General features: G+C 30.4%; 1 long non-coding RNA gene across 2 annotated transcripts in view; it reads left to right on the top strand.

Moving 5' to 3' along the window:
- The first annotated feature begins 8,680 nt into the window (after positions 1 to 8,680).
- LOC113374554 overlaps positions 8,681 to 17,555 on the top strand; it is a 15,310-nt gene continuing 6,435 nt past the window's right edge. For both annotated transcript variants that reach the window (XR_003366993.1, XR_003366994.1), the window contains exons 1-3: positions 8,681 to 8,799; positions 10,067 to 10,209; positions 13,302 to 13,418. This is a non-coding gene — a long non-coding RNA (uncharacterized LOC113374554). The remainder of the gene's footprint in view (positions 8,800 to 10,066; positions 10,210 to 13,301; positions 13,419 to 17,555) is intronic.

Below are 17,555 nucleotides of genomic sequence, written 5' to 3' on the forward strand. Positions count from 1 at the left end.
CCTAGTTAAGGACTTAAATATACAAATAATGAACATGCATGCCATATACATAAATACTTATGTAGGGCACTCACGAGTGCAAATGTACAAATATGCATGTTTAAGGATTACACCTAGTTAAGGACTTAAATATACAAATAATGAACATGCATGCCATATACAAAATAAGCGTATACATAAATACTTATGTAGGGCACTCACGAGTGCAAATGTACAAATTTGCATGTTTTAAGGATTACACTAGTTAAGGACTTCTTAAATATACAAATAATGAACATGCATGCATATACATAAATACTTATGTAGGGCACTCACGAGTGCAAATGTACAAATATGCATGTTTTAAGGATTACACCTAGTAAGGACTTAAATATACAAATAATGAACATGCATGCCATATACAAAATAAGCGTATACATAAATACTTATGTAGGGCACTCACGAGTGCAAATGTACAAATATGCATGTTTTAAGGATTACACCTAGTTAAGGACTTAAATATACAAATAATGAACATGCATGCCATATACAAAATAAGCGTATACATAAATACTTATGTAGGGCACTCACGAGTGCAAATGTACAAATATGCATGTTTTAAGGATTACACCTAGTTAAGGACTTAAATATACAAATAATGAACATGCATGCCATATACATAAATACTTATGTAGGGCACTCACGAGTGCAAATGTACAAATATGCATGTTTTAAGGATTACACCTAGTTAAGGACTTAAATATACAAATAATGAACATGCATGCCATATACAAAATAAGCGTATACATAAATACTTATGTAGGGCACTCACGAGTGCAAATGTACAAATATGCATGTTTTAAGGATTACACCTAGTTAAGGACTTAAATATACAAATAATGAACATGCATGCCATATACAAAATAAGCGTATACATAAATACTTATGTAGGGCACTCACGAGTGCAAATGTACAAATATGCATGTTTTAAGGATTACACCTAGTATTAGTTAGGACTTAAATATACAAATAATGAACATGCATGCCATATACAAAATAAGCGTATACATAAATACTTATGTAGGGCACTCACGAGTGCAAATGTACAAATATGCATGTTTTAAGGATTCACCTAGTTAAGGACTTAAATATACAAATAATGAACATGCATGCCATATACAAAATAAGCGTATACATAAATACTTATGTAGGGCACTCACGAGTGCAAATGTACAAATATGCATGTTTTAAGGATTACACCTAGTTAAGGACTTAAATATACAAATAATGAACATGCATGCCATATACAAAATAAGCGTATACATAAATACTTATGTAGGGCACTCACGAGTGCAAATGTACAAATATGCATGTTTTAAGGATTACCCTTAGTATATAAGTTAAGGACTTAAATATACAAATAATGAACATGCATGCCATATACAAAATAAGCGTATATACATAAATACTTATGTAGGGCACTCACGAGTGCAAATGTACAAATATTCATGTTTTAAGGATTACCCCTAGTATATAAGTTAGGACTTAAATATACAAATAATGAACATGCATGCCATATACAAAATAAGCGTATACATAAATACTTATGTAGGGCACTCACGAGTGCAAATGTACAAATATGCATGTTTTAAGGATTACACCTAGTTAAGGACTTAAATATACAAATAATGAACATGCATGCCATATACAAAATAAGCGTATACATAAATACTTATGTAGGGCACTCACGAGTGCAAATGTACAAATATGCATGTTTTAAGGATTACACCTAGTTAAGGACTTAAATATACAAATAATGAACATGCATGCCATATACAAAATAAGCGTATACATAAATACTTATGTAGGGCACTCACGAGTGCAAATGTACAAATATGCATGTTTTAAGGATTACACCTAGTTAAGGACTTAAATATACAAATAATGAACATGCATGCCATATACAAAATAAGCGTATACATAAATACTTATGTAGGGCACTCACGAGTGCAAATGTACAAATATTCATGTTTTAAGGATTACACCCTAGTTAAGGACTTAAATATACAAATAATGAACATGCATGCCATATACAAAATAAGCGTATACATAAATACTTATGTAGGGCACTCACGAGTGCAAATGTACAAATATTCATGTTTTAAGGATTACCCTTAGTATATAAGTTAAGGACTTAAATATACAAATAATGAACATGCATGCCATATACAAAATAAGCGTATACATAAATACTTATGTAGGGCACTCACGAGTGCAAATGTACAAATATGCATGTTTTAAGGATTACACCTAGTAAGGACTTAAATATACAAATAATGAACATGCATGCCATATACAAAATAAGCGTATACATAAATACTTATGTAGGGCACTCACGAGTGCAAATGTACAAATATGCATGTTTTAAGGATTACACCTAGTAAGGACTTAAATATACAAATAATGAACATGCATGCCATATACAAAATAAGCGTATACATAAATACTTATGTAGGGCACTCACGAGTACAAATGTACAAATATGCATGTTTTAAGGATTACACCTAGTTAAGGACTTAAATATACAAATAATGAACATGCATGCCATATACAAAATAAGCGTATACATAAATACTTATGTAGGGCACTCACGAGTGCAAATGTACAAATATGCATGTTTTAAGGATTACACCTAGTTAAGGACTTAAATATACAAATAATGAACATGCATGCCATATACAAAATAAGCGTATACATAAAACTTATGTAGGGCACTCACGAGTGCAATGTACAAGTATGCATGTTTTAAGGATTACACCTAGTTAAGGACTTAAATATACAAATAATGAACATGCATGCCATATACAAAATAAGCGTATACATAAATACTTATGTAGGGCACTCACGAGTGCAAATGTACAAATATGCATGTTTTAAGGATTACACCTAGTTAAGGACTTAAATATACAAATAATGAACATGCATGCCATATACAAAATAAGCGTATACATAAATACTTATGTAGGGCACTCACGAGTGCAAATGTACAAATATGCATGTTTTAAGGATTACACCTAGTTAAGGACTTAAATATACAAATAATGAACATGCATGCCATATAAAATAAGCGTATACATAAATACTTATGTAGGGCACTCACGAGTGCAAATGTACAAATATTCATGTTTTAAGGATTACCCTTAGTATATAAGTTAAGGACTTAAATATACAAATAATGAACATGCATGCCATATACAAAATAAGCGTATACATAAATACTTATGTAGGGCACTCACGAGTACAAATGTACAAATATGCATGTTTTAAGGATTACACCTAGTTAAGGACTTAAATATACAAATAATGAACATGCATGCCATATACAAAATAAGCGTATACATAAATAATTAAGTACCTAGTATATAAGTTAAGGACTTAAATATACAAATAATGAACATGCATGCCATATACAAAATAAGCGTATACATAAATACTTATGTAGGGCACTCACGAGTGCAAATGTACAAATATTCATGTTTTAAGGATTACCCTTAGTATATAAGTTAAGGACTTAAATATACAAATAATGAACATGCATGCCATATACAAAATAAGCGTATACATAAATACTTATGTAGGGCACTCACGAGTGCAAATGTACAAATATGCATGTTTTAAGGATTACACCTAGTTAAGGACTTAAATATACAAATAATGAACATGCATGCCATATACAAAATAAGCGTATACATAAATAATTAAGTACTCCTAGTATATAAGTTTAAGGATTAGTTAAACTAAATATACAAATAATGAACATGCATGCCATATACAAAATAAGCGTATACATAAATACTTATGTAGGGCACTCACGAGTGCAAATGTACAAATATGCATGTTTTAAGGATTACACCTAGTTAAGGACTTAAATATACAAATAATGAACATGCATGCCATATACAAAATAAGCGTATACATAAATACTTATGTAGGGCACTCACGAGTGCAAATGTACAAATATTCATGTTTTAAGGATTACCCTAGTATAAGTTAAGGACTTAAATATACAAATAATGAACATGCATGCCATATACAAAATAAGCGTATACATAAATACTTATGTAGGGCACTCACGAGTACAAATGTACAAATATGCATGTTTTAAGGATTACACCTAGTTAAGGACTTAAATATACAAATAATGAACATGCATGCCATATACAAAATAAGTATATACATAAATAATTAAGTACCTAGTATATAAGTTAAGGACTTAAATATAAATAATGAACATGCATGCCATATACAAAATAAGCGTATACATAAATACTTATGTAGGGCACTCACGAGTACAAATGTACAAATATGCATGTTTTAAGGATTACACCTAGTTAAGGACTTAAATATACAAATAATGAACTGCATGCCATATACAAAATAAGCGTATACATAAATAATTAAGTACCTAGTATATAAGTTAAGGACTTAAATATACAAATAATGAACATGCATGCCATATACAACAATAAGCGTATACATAAATACTTATGTAGGGCACTCACGAGTGCAAATGTACAAATATTCATGTTTTAAGGATTACACCTAGTTAAGGACTTAAATATACAAATAATGAACATGCATGCCATATACAAAATAAGCGTATACATAAATACTTATGTAGGGCACTCACGAGTACAAATGTACAATTATGCATGTTTTAAGGATCACACCTAGTTAAGGACTTAAATATACAAATAATGAACATGAATGCCATATACAAAATAAGCGTATACATAAATATTAAGACCTAGTATATAAGTTAAGGACTTAAATATACAAATAATGAACATGCATGCCATATACAAAATAAGCGTATACATAAATACTTATGTAGGGCACTCACGAGTGCAAATGTACAAATATTCATGTTTTAAGGATTACCCTTAGTATATAAGTTAAGGACTTAAATATACAAATAATGAACATGCATGCCATATACAAATAAGCGTATACATAAATACTTATGTAGGGCACTCACGAGTACAAATGTACAAATATGCATGTTTAAGGATTACACCTAGTTAAGGACTTAAATATACAAATAATGAACATGCATGCCCATATACAAAATAAGCGTTACATAAAATAATTAAGTACCTAGTATATAGTTAAGGACTTAAATATACAAATAATGAACATGCATGCCATATACAAAATAAGCGTATACATAAATACTTATGTAGGGCACTCACGAGTGCAAATGTACAAATAATCATGTTTTAAGGATTACACCTAGTTAAGGACTTAAATATACAAATAATGAACATGCATGCCATATACAAAATAAGCGTATACATAAATACTTATGTAGGGCACTCACGAGTGCAAATGTACAAATATGCATATTTTAAGGATTACACCTAGTTAAGGACTTAAATATACAAATAATGAACATGCATGCCATATACAAAATAAGCGTATACATAAATACTTATGTAGGGCACTCACGAGTGCAAATGTACAAATATTCATGTTTTAAGGATTACCCTTAGTATATAAGTTAAGGACTTAAATATACAAATAATGAACATGCATGCCATATACAAAATAAGCGTATACATAAATACTTATGTAGGGCACTCACGAGTACAAATGTACAAATATGCATGTTTTAAGGATTACACCTAGTTAAGGACTTAAATATACAAATAATGAACATGCATGCCATATACAAAATAAGCGTATACATAAATAATTAAGTACCTAGTATATAAGTTAAGGACTTAAATATACAAATAATGAACATGCATGCCATATACAAAATAAGCGTATACATAAATACTTATGTAGGGCACTCACGAGTGCAAATGTACAAATATCATGTTTTAAGGATTACACCTAGTTAAGGACTTAAATATACAAATAATGAACATGCATGCCATATACAAAATAAGCGTATACATAAATACTTATGTAGGGCACTCACGAGTGCAAATGTACAAATATGCATATTTAAGGATTACACCTAGTTAAGGACTTAAATATACAAATAATGAACATGCATGCCATATACAAAATAAGCGTATACATAAATACTTATGTAGGGCACTCACGAGTGCAAATGTACAAATATGCATATTTTAAGGATTACACCTAGTTAAGGACTTAAATATACAAATAATGAACATGCATGCCATATACAAAATAAGCGTATACATAAATACTTATGTAGGGCACTCACGAGTGCAAATGTACAAATATGCATGTTTTGATTACACCTAGTTAAGGACTTAAATATACAAATAATGAACATGCATGCCATATACAAAATAAGCGTATACATAAATAATTAAGTCAGGCTCTCACGATTGCAAATGTACAAATATTCATGTTTTAATGATAACACCTAGTTAAGGACTTAAATATACAAATAATGAACATGCATGCCATATACAAAATAAGCGTATACATAAATAATTAAGTCAGGCACTCACGAGTGCAAATGTACAAATATTCATGTTTTAATGATAACACCTAGTTAAGGACTTAAATATACAAATAATGAACATGCATGCCATATACAAATAAGCGTATACATAAATAATTAAGTCAGGCTCTCACGAGTGCAAATGTACAAATATCATGTTTTAATGATAACACCTAGTTAAGGACTTAAATATACAAATAATGAACATGCATGCCATATACAAAATAAGCGTATACATAAATACTTATGTAGGGCACTCACGAGTGCAAATGTACAAATATTCATGTTTTAAGGATAACACCTAGTTAAGGACTTAAATATACAAATAATGAACATGCATGCCATATACAAAATAAGCGTATACATAAATAATTAAGTAGGGCACTCACGAGTGCAAATGTACAAATATTCATGTTTTAAGGATTACACCTAGTTAAGGACTTAAATATACAAATAATGAACATGCATGCCATATACAAAATAAGCGTATACATAAATAATTAAGTCAGGCACTCACGAGTGCAAATGTACAAATATTCATGTTTTAATGATAACACCTAGTTAAGGACTTAAATATACAAATAATGAACATGCATGCCATATACAAAATAAGCGTATACATAAATACTTATGTAGGGCACTCACGAGTGCAAATGTACAAATATGCATGTTTTAAGGATTACACCTAGTTAAGGACTTAAATATACAAATAATGAACATGCATGCCATATACAAAATAAGCGTATACATAAATACTTATGTAGGGCACTCACGAGTGCAAATGTACAAATATGCATATTTTAAGGATTACACCTAGTTAAGGACTTAAATATACAAATAATGAACATGCATGCCATATACAAAATAAGCGTATACATAAATACTTATGTAGGGCACTCACGAGTGCAAATGTACAAATATGCATGTTTTAAGGATTACACCTAGTTAAGGACTTAAATATACAAATAATGAACATGCATGCCATATACAAAATAAGCGTATACATAAATACTTATGTAGGGCACTCACGAGTGCAAATGTACAAATATGCATGTTTTAAGGATTACACCTAGTTAAGGACTTAAATATACAAATAATGAACATGCATGCCATATACAAAATAAGCGTATACATAAATAATTAAGTCAGGCTCTCACGATTGCAAATGTTCAAATATTCATGTTTTAATGATAACACCTAGTTAAGGACTTAAATATACAAATAATGAACATGCATGCCATATACAAAATAAGCGTATACATAAATAATTAAGTCAGGCTCTCACGAGTGCAAATGTACAAATATTCATGTTTTAATGATAACACCTAGTTAAGGACTTAAATATACAAATAATGAACATGCATGCCATATACAAAATAAGCGTATACATAAATAATTAAGTCAGGCACTCACGAGTGCAAATGTACAAATATTCATGTTTTAATGATAACACCTAGTTAAGGACTTAAATATACAAATAATGAACATGCATGCCATATACAAAATAAGCGTATACATAAATAATTAAGTCAGGCTCTCACGAGTGCAAATGTACAAATATTCATGTTTTAATGATAACACCTAGTTAAGGACTTAAATATACAAATAATGAACATGCATGCCATATACAAAATAAGCGTATACATAAATAATTAAGTCAGGCTCTCACGAGTGCAAATGTACAAATATTCATGTTTTAATGATAACACCTAGTTAAGGACTTAAATATACAAATAATGAACATGCATGCCATATACAAAATAAGCGTATACATAAATAATTAAGTCAAGCTCTTACGAGTGCAAATGTACAAATATTCATGTTTTAATGATAACACCTAGTTAAGGACTTAAATATACAAATAATGAACATGCATGCCATATACAAAATAAGCGTATACATAAATAATTAAGTCAGGCACTCACGAGTGCAAATGTACAAATATTCATGTTTTAATGATAACACCTAGTTAAGGACTTAAATATACAAATAATGAACATGCATGCCATATACAAAATAAGCGTATACATAAATAATTGAGTACCTAGTATATAAGTTAAGGACCTAAATATACAAATAATGAACATGCCATATACAAAATATATTTATAAATACACACGCACATATATATATAAATATTAATATATATATATATATATATATATATATATATATATAAATTTTCAATCAACTCTAACCTTAAATATCATTCTCAGGTGATGATATCGTCTTATTGCTACAAGCCTGAATGCTCCAGCTCGGATAAATTACTACAAGCAGTCAAACAATTCTACTTATAATACAAAAGATACATGAACGAAGATGCTGTAAAGGTAAGATTTTTTTTATCATATACATGCAATATGCAAAATGGCACTTTTGAGTGCACCTGTAGGGATTTTCAGGTCTTAGTTTATAAGTGTAGAATTGAAAAATAATAATAATGGCGATGAAATATACTTGCCTTTGCCAAAAACTAATAACCACTTCTCGCAATCATTACTATAATTGAATGTTTTTTTAGATCATTCAAATCGGATGCTCCGTTCTCTCAAAAACTCGATTTTTATTTTCTGCACTCTTTGCTCTTTATCTCCGTAACTGCTGGACCTGCCTTTGCCAAAAACTAATCAGCACATCTTCCTATCAATAGAAATCGAATGGTAAATGCATCATTCAATCGGTTGATCCGTAAAACGTGGAAAATTGTAAACATACATATATATACACTCAAACACACACACACACACACACATCCATTTTTTCTGAGGTATGCCCCTTAAAAATGTTCAGAAACCTTCAAAGCGTCGAGAAATGTAAAAATTTTCAATTTCGATTTTCGGCCCATTACAATAACTTACCCTACGGGAAGTTAATAACTTATTAATAATAATTACTTAATGACTAATAATAATATATTAAAAACTTAAAAACTAAGAAGTGAAAAGCGCAGGAATATTGACGATGGAATGACAAATTTAGAAGGAATGACAAGTAATGCAAAAATTTAAAAGGATAAAAAGAACAGCAAATTGTTAAAAAAGAACGAATACTTCCCAAACACAATATATATATTTATATATATGTATATATATATATATAATATTTAATAATATTCACCTAAAAACATTTGACATTTGACGTATTAGCCACCGTCCATTGTTTTATTCAAATTACGCTTCTACACAAATTTTCAAATTAAAAATGTAAAGCGATTCTACGCGATTTTGAAATAATATCTCACCTTTCCGACAACCTACTGATTAGCACGAATTTTTCAAGACTAGGACTGGCCAAATCGGTTCAGCCGTTTTCGAGTTTTAGCGAATCATTTGATCGAGAGCTCCATTTTTATATGATGAATTAAATCAGTTTTTGTATAATTTTTTTTTATAATTTTTCTGTATCTTTTCGTTTTTGCAAATTCAAAGCAAAATGTAATTTATATTTTTTATTTAATAAATTTAATTAATTTAATTGCAACTAAAGAATGTAGTTCAAATAATTAACCTAATAATTCAAAATAATAAAACAACTGCATTCAATAAAGTTATAAATATATTTTGTTATACATAATCTAATCATTAAAATTATTTTTAGGTCAAAACTTACTTGCTCCAGTTTATATAAAAAAGCAGGCCAAACATTGGTGATATCGAGAAGACCCTGGCGAGAAGGTTTGCTGATCTCTACTCCAAAGGATGGGCAATTCTGTTCTTTCCAATCGAGAGTTTCACACAAAGGTAGGGAATTCAAATTTTCGGCTATATTTGAACAATGCTATAGGGATTTTCAAGTTTTAGTACATAAGTATAGAATTGAATTATGATAATAATGGCCATGCAATATACAAAATGCATACAAAGTAAGCGTATTTAAAAATAATTCAGTCTGGCACTCTCGAGTGCACCTGTAGGGATTTTCGCATCTTAGAATATACGTATAGAATTGAAATAATATAATAATGGCCATGAAATATACAAAATAGGGGTATACTCTCGAGTGCACCTGTAGGGATTTTCGCGTCTTAACTTATAAGCGTATAACTGAAATATAATAATGGCCATGCAATATACGATTGGCACTCTCGAGTGTTATCTTTTTTGTGCTCAAAACCTTTCCTTTCCCTACAAACCCCTACCTATTCAATAGTTTATATTTTTGTAATTCATTCCAATTTTAAAGATAAAGATTTAGTATTTATAGTAAATATAAAATAGTATTTATAAAACATTTTTCTTAGTTATATATATATATATATATATATTTTTTTTTTGTTATTTCAATTCAGAACCTAAATTTGATATCGATCAAACGGACATTTTGTTTCATTAAATTTTCATTCAATTTCAAGATTTAATTTTGCTCTTCAAGCAGAATTGTCAGGTCTTTAGTTTCCTTGTAATCCCAACAAATTCCTCAACCTAGGTTTGTGCGAATGGGACATCCGGACCCTGGCGTGGAGTTGTGCTTCCGTAATCTTGATGTCTCCTTTTATCTTGAGTTTATATAGTATTTCATGATTTAATTACGCAGGGTTGTCAGCGCTTTAGTTCTTCCTTGTAATCCCAACAAATTCCACAACCTAGGTCTGTGGGAATTTAGCGTTTTCATGATCGAGTCCTTGATTATATCGGGATCCTGAAGCGAACTAGAACGTTTCTTTTGACAAGTTTAGTTCCGCCAGTATGGCCGTTAGTTCGGCAGCCTACGTTCGTGCGAATAGGCGCTCTTACATCGAGACAAAAGTAATGGCAATCCGGTAATTAAATCGGTACCCTGGGGCGGACTAAAAACATTATTGTTAAGTTTACAGTTCCATCAGTGGACCTAAATTCGCCTTCCTACGTTTGTGCGAAGAGGGCTTTTACATCGAGACAAAAGTACTGGCAATTCTTTTTCAATCATTGTAATTTTTATTTTTTAGTCTTTCATTGTCATAAGACGTTCATTTATTTTCCATTCACTGTTATTCATGTCAAGTTTTTTTTTTTTTATAAAACTTCCAATCTCAATTTTTTTTTTTTTTTTTAAATTTTATTTTCAATAGCAATCAGAATACATGACTATTCCAATCTCAATATATCCTCACTTTTCAATTTCAAGTTTTTTTTTTATAAAACTTCCAATCCCAACACATCCTCACTTTTCAATTTCAAGTTTTTTTTATAAAACTTTCAATCCCAACACATCCTCACTTTTCAATATTTTTCAACAATAATAATTTGTATATGACTATATAAGTGCTATTAACAAGATGCATGCAAAATAAACAAATAATTAAGTAAGGCATCCCCGTGTGCAAATTTACGGTTATTCAGGTCTTAGAGATAACACCCCAGTATATAGGTTAAGGACTTAAATATACGAATAATTTACATGCCATATACAAAATAAGCGTATACATAAATAATTAAGTCGGGCACTCACGTGTGCAAATGTACGGTTATTCAGGTCTTAGAGATAACACCCCAGTATATAGGTTAAGGACTTAAATATACGAATAATTTACATGCCGTCTACAAAATAAGCGTATACATAAATAATTAAGTCGGGCACTCACGTGTGCAAATGTACGGTTATTCAGGTCTTAGAGATAACACCCCAGTATATAAGTTAAGGACTTAAATATACGAATAATGAACATGCATGCCATATACAAAATAAGCGTATACATAAATAATTAAGTCGGGCACTCACGTGTGCAAATGTACGGTTATTCAGGTCTTAGAGATAACACCCCAGTATATAAGTTAAGGACTTAAATATACGAATAATTTACATGCCATATACAAAATAAGCGTATACATAAATAATTAAGTCGGGCACTCACGTGTGCAAATGTACGGTTATTCAGGTCTTAGAGATAACACCCCAGTATATAGGTTAAGGACTTAAATGTACAAATAATGAACATGCATGCCATATACAAAATAAGGGTATACATAAATACTTATGTAGGGCACTCACGAGTGCAAATGTACAAATATTCATGTTTTAATGATAACACCTAGTTAAGGACTTAAATATACGAATAATTTACATGCCATATACAAAATAAGCGTATACATAAATAATTAAGTCGGGCACTCACGTGTGCAAATGTACGGTTATTCAGGTCTTAGAGATAACACCCCAGTATATAAGTTAAGGACTTAAATATACGAATAATGAACATGCATGCATATACAAAATAAGCGTATACATAAATACTTATGTAGGGCACTCACGAGTGCAAATGTACAAATATTCATGTTTAATGATAACACCTAGTTAAGGACTTAAATATACGAATAATTTTACATGCCATATACAAAAAAGCGTATACATAAATAATTAAGTCGGGCACTCACGTGTGCAAATGTACGGTTATTCAGGTCTTAGAGATAACACCCCAGTATATAAGTTAAGGACTTAAATATACGAATAATTTACATGCCATATACAAAATAAGCGTATACATAAATAATTAAGTCGGGCACTCACGTGTGCAAATGTACGGTTATTCAGGTCTTAGAGATAACACCCCAGCATATAGGTTAAGGACTTGAATATACGAATAATGAACATGCATGCCATATACAAAATAAGCGTATACATAAATAATTAAGTCGGGCACTCACGTGTGCAAATGTACGGTTATTCAGGTCTTAGAGATAACACCCCAGTATATAAGTTAAGGACTTAAATATACGAATAATTTACATGCCATATACAAAATATATTTATAAATGCACACGCACACATATATATAAATATTAATATATATATATATATATATATATATATATATATAAAATTTTCAATCAACTCTAACCTTGAATATCATTCTCAGGTGATGATATCGTCTTATTGCTACAAGCCTGAATACTCCAGCTCGGATAAATTACTGCAAGCAGTCGAACAATTCTACTTATAATACAAAAGCTACATGAACGAAGATGCTGTAAAGGTAAGATTTTTTTTATCATATACATGCAATATGCAAAATGGCACTTTTGAGTGCACCTGTAGGGATTTTCAGGTCTTAGTTTATAAGTGTAGAATTGAAAAATAATAATAATGGCCATGAAATATACAAAATGACTTAAATATACAAATAATGAACATGCCATATCAAAATAAGCGTATACATAAATACTTATGTAGGGCACTCACGAGTGCAAATGTACAAATATGCATGTTTTAAGGATTACACCTAGTTAAGGACTTAAATATACAAATAATGAACATGCATGCCATATACATAAATACTTATGTAGGGCACTCACGAGTGCAAATGTACAAATATGCATGTTTTAAGGATTAAACCTAGTTAAGGACTTAAATATACAAATAATGAACATGCATGCCCATATACATAAATACTTATGTAGGGCACTCACGAGTGCAAATGTACAAATATGCATGTTTTAAGGATTACACCTAGTTAAGGACTTAAATATACAAATAATGAACATGCATGCCATATACAAATAAGCGTATACATAAATACTTATGTAGGGCACTCACGAGTGCAAATGTACAAATATGCATGTTTTAAGGATTACACCTAGTTAAGGACTTAAATATACAAATAATGAACATGCATGCCATATACAAAATAAGCGTATACATAAATACTTATGTAGGGCACTCACGAGTGCAAATGTACAAATATGCATGTTTTAAGGATTACACCTAGTTAAGGACTTAAATATACAAATAATGAACATGCATGCCATATACATAAATACTTATGTAGGGCTCACGAGTGCAAATGTACAAATATGCATGTTTTAAGGATTACACCTAGTTAAGGACTTAAATATACAAATAATGAACATGCATGCCATATACAAAATAAGCGTATACATAAATACTTATGTAGGGCACTCACGAGTGCAAATGTACAAATATGCATGTTTTAAGGATTACACCTAGTTAAGGACTTAAATATACAAATAATGAACATGCATGCCATATACAAAATAAGCGTATACATAAATACTTATGTAGGGCACTCACGAGTGCAAATGTACAAATATGCATGTTTTAAGGATTACACCTAGTTAAGGACTTAAATATACAAATAATGAACATGCATGCCATATACAAAATAAGCGTATACATAAATAATTAAGTCAGGCACTCACGAGTGCAAATGTACAAATATTCATGTTTTAGGATACCCTAGTACCTAGTTAAGGACTTAAATATACAAATAATGAACATGCATGCCATATACAAAATAAGCGTATACATAAATACTTATGTAGGGCACTCACGAGTGCAAATGTACAAATATGCATGTTTTAAGGATTACACCTAGTTAAGGACTTAAATATACAAATAATGAACATGCATGCCATATACAAAATAAGCGTATACATAAATACTTATGTAGGGCACTCACGAGTGCAAATGTACAAATATTCATGTTTTAAGGATTACACCTAGTTAAGGACTTAAATATACAAATAATGAACATGCATGCCATATACAAAATAAGCGTATACATAAATACTTATGTAGGGCACTCACGAGTGCAAATGTACAAATATGCATGTTTAAGGATTACCACTTAGTAATAAGTTAAGGACTTAAATATACAAATAATGAACATGCATGCCATATACAAAATAAGCGTATACATAAATACTTATGTAGGGCACTCACGAGGCAAAGTGTACAAATATTCATGTTTTAAGGATTAACCTTAGTATATAAGTTAAGGACTTAAATATACAAATAATGAACATGCATGCCATATACAAAATAAGCGTATACATAAATACTTATGTAGGGCACTCACGAGTGCAAATGTACAAATATGCATGTTTTAAGGATTACACCTAGTTAAGGACTTAAATATACAAATAATGAACATGCATGCCATATACAAAATAAGCGTATACATAAATACTTATGTAGGGCACTCACGAGTGCAAATGTACAAATATGCATGTTTTAAGGATTACACCTAGTTAAGGACTTAAATATACAAATAATGAACATGCATGCCATATACAAAATAAGCGTATACATAAATACTTATGTAGGGCACTCACGAGTGCAAATGTACAAATATGCATGTTTTAAGGATTACACCTAGTTAAGGACTTAAATATACAAATAATGAACATGCATGCCATATACAAAATAAGCGTATACATAAATACTTATGTAGGGCACTCACGAGTGCAAATGTACAAATATTCATGTTTAAGGATTACACCTAGTTAAGGACTTAAATATACAAATAATGAACATGCATGCCATATACAAAATAAGCGTATACATAAATACTTATGTAGGGCACTCACGAGTGCAAATGTACAAATATTCATGTTTTAAGGATTACCCTTAGTATAAAGTTAAGGACTTAAATATACAAATAATGAACATGCATGCCATATACAAAATAAGCGTATACATAAATACTTATGTAGGGCACTCACGAGTGCAAATGTACAAATATGCATGTTTTAAGGATTACACCTAGTTAAGGACTTAAATATACAAATAATGAACATGCATGCCATATACAAAATAAGCGTATACATAAATACTTATGTAGGGCACTCACGAGTGCAAATGTACAAATATGCATGTTTTAAGGATTACACCTAGTTAAGGACTTAAATATACAAATAATGAACATGCATGCCATATACAAAATAAGCGTATACATAAATACTTATGTAGGGCACTCACGAGTGCAAATGTACAAATATGCATGTTTTAAGGATTACACCTAGTTAAGGACTTAAATATACAAATAATGAACATGCATGCCATATACAAAATAAGCGTATACATAAATACTTATGTAGGGCACTCACGAGTGCAAATGTACAAATATGCATGTTTTAAGGATTACACCTAGTTAAGGACTTAAATATACAAATAATGAACATGCATGCCATATACAAAATAAGCGTATACATAAATACTTATGTAGGGCACTCACGAGTGCAAATGTACAAAATATGCATGTTTTAAGGATTACACCTAGTTAAGGACTTAAATATACAAATAATGAACATGCATGCCATATACAAAATAAGCGTATACATAAATACTTATGTAGGGCACTCACGAGTGCAAATGTACAAATATGCATGTTTTAAGGATTACACCTAGTTAAGGACTTAAATATACAAATAATGAACATGCATGCCATATACAAAATAAGCGTATACATAAATACTTATGTAGGGCACTCACGAGTGCAAATGTACAAATATTCATGTTTAAGGATTACACCTAGTTAAGGACTTAAATATACAAATAATGAACATGCATGCCATATACAAAAATAGCGTATACATAAATACTTATGTAGGGCACTCACGAGTGCAAATGTACAAATATTCATGTTTTAAGGATTACCCTTAGTATATAAGTTAAGGACTTAAATATACAAATAATGAACATGCATGCCATATACAAAATAAGCGTATACATAAATACTTATGTAGGGCACTCACGAGTGCAAATGTACAAATATGCATGTTTTAAGGATTACACCTAGTTAAGGACTTAATTATACAAATAATGAAAATGCATGCCATATACAAAATAAGCGTATACATAAATAAGTAAGTACCTAGTATATAAGTTAAGGACTTAAATATACAATAATGAACATGCATGCCATATACAAAATAAGCGTATACATAAATACTTATGTAGGGCACTCACGAGTGCAAATGTACAAATATTCATGTTTTAAGGATTACCCTTAGTATATAAGTTAAGGACTTAATATACAAATAATGAACATGCATGCCATATACAAAATAAGCGTATACATAAATACTTATGTAGGGCACTCACGAGTACAAATGTACAAATATGCATGTTTTAAGGATTACACCTAGTTAAGGACTTAAATATACAAATAATGAACATGCATGCCATATACAAAATAAGCGTATACATAAATATTAAGTCAGGCTCTCACGAGTGCAAATGTACAAATATTCCTGTTTCAATGATAACACCTAGTTAAGGACTTAAATATCCAAATAATGAACTTGCATGCCATATATTGAAATAAGCGTATACATAAATAATTAAGTCAGTCACTCACGAGTGCAACTGT

This window comes from Ctenocephalides felis, unplaced genomic scaffold (assembly GCF_003426905.1).
Source record: "Ctenocephalides felis isolate EL2017-DRISC unplaced genomic scaffold, ASM342690v1 CF-g0.4_SCAFFOLD_01880, whole genome shotgun sequence".
Taxonomy (NCBI): Eukaryota; Metazoa; Arthropoda; class Insecta; order Siphonaptera; family Pulicidae; genus Ctenocephalides; species Ctenocephalides felis.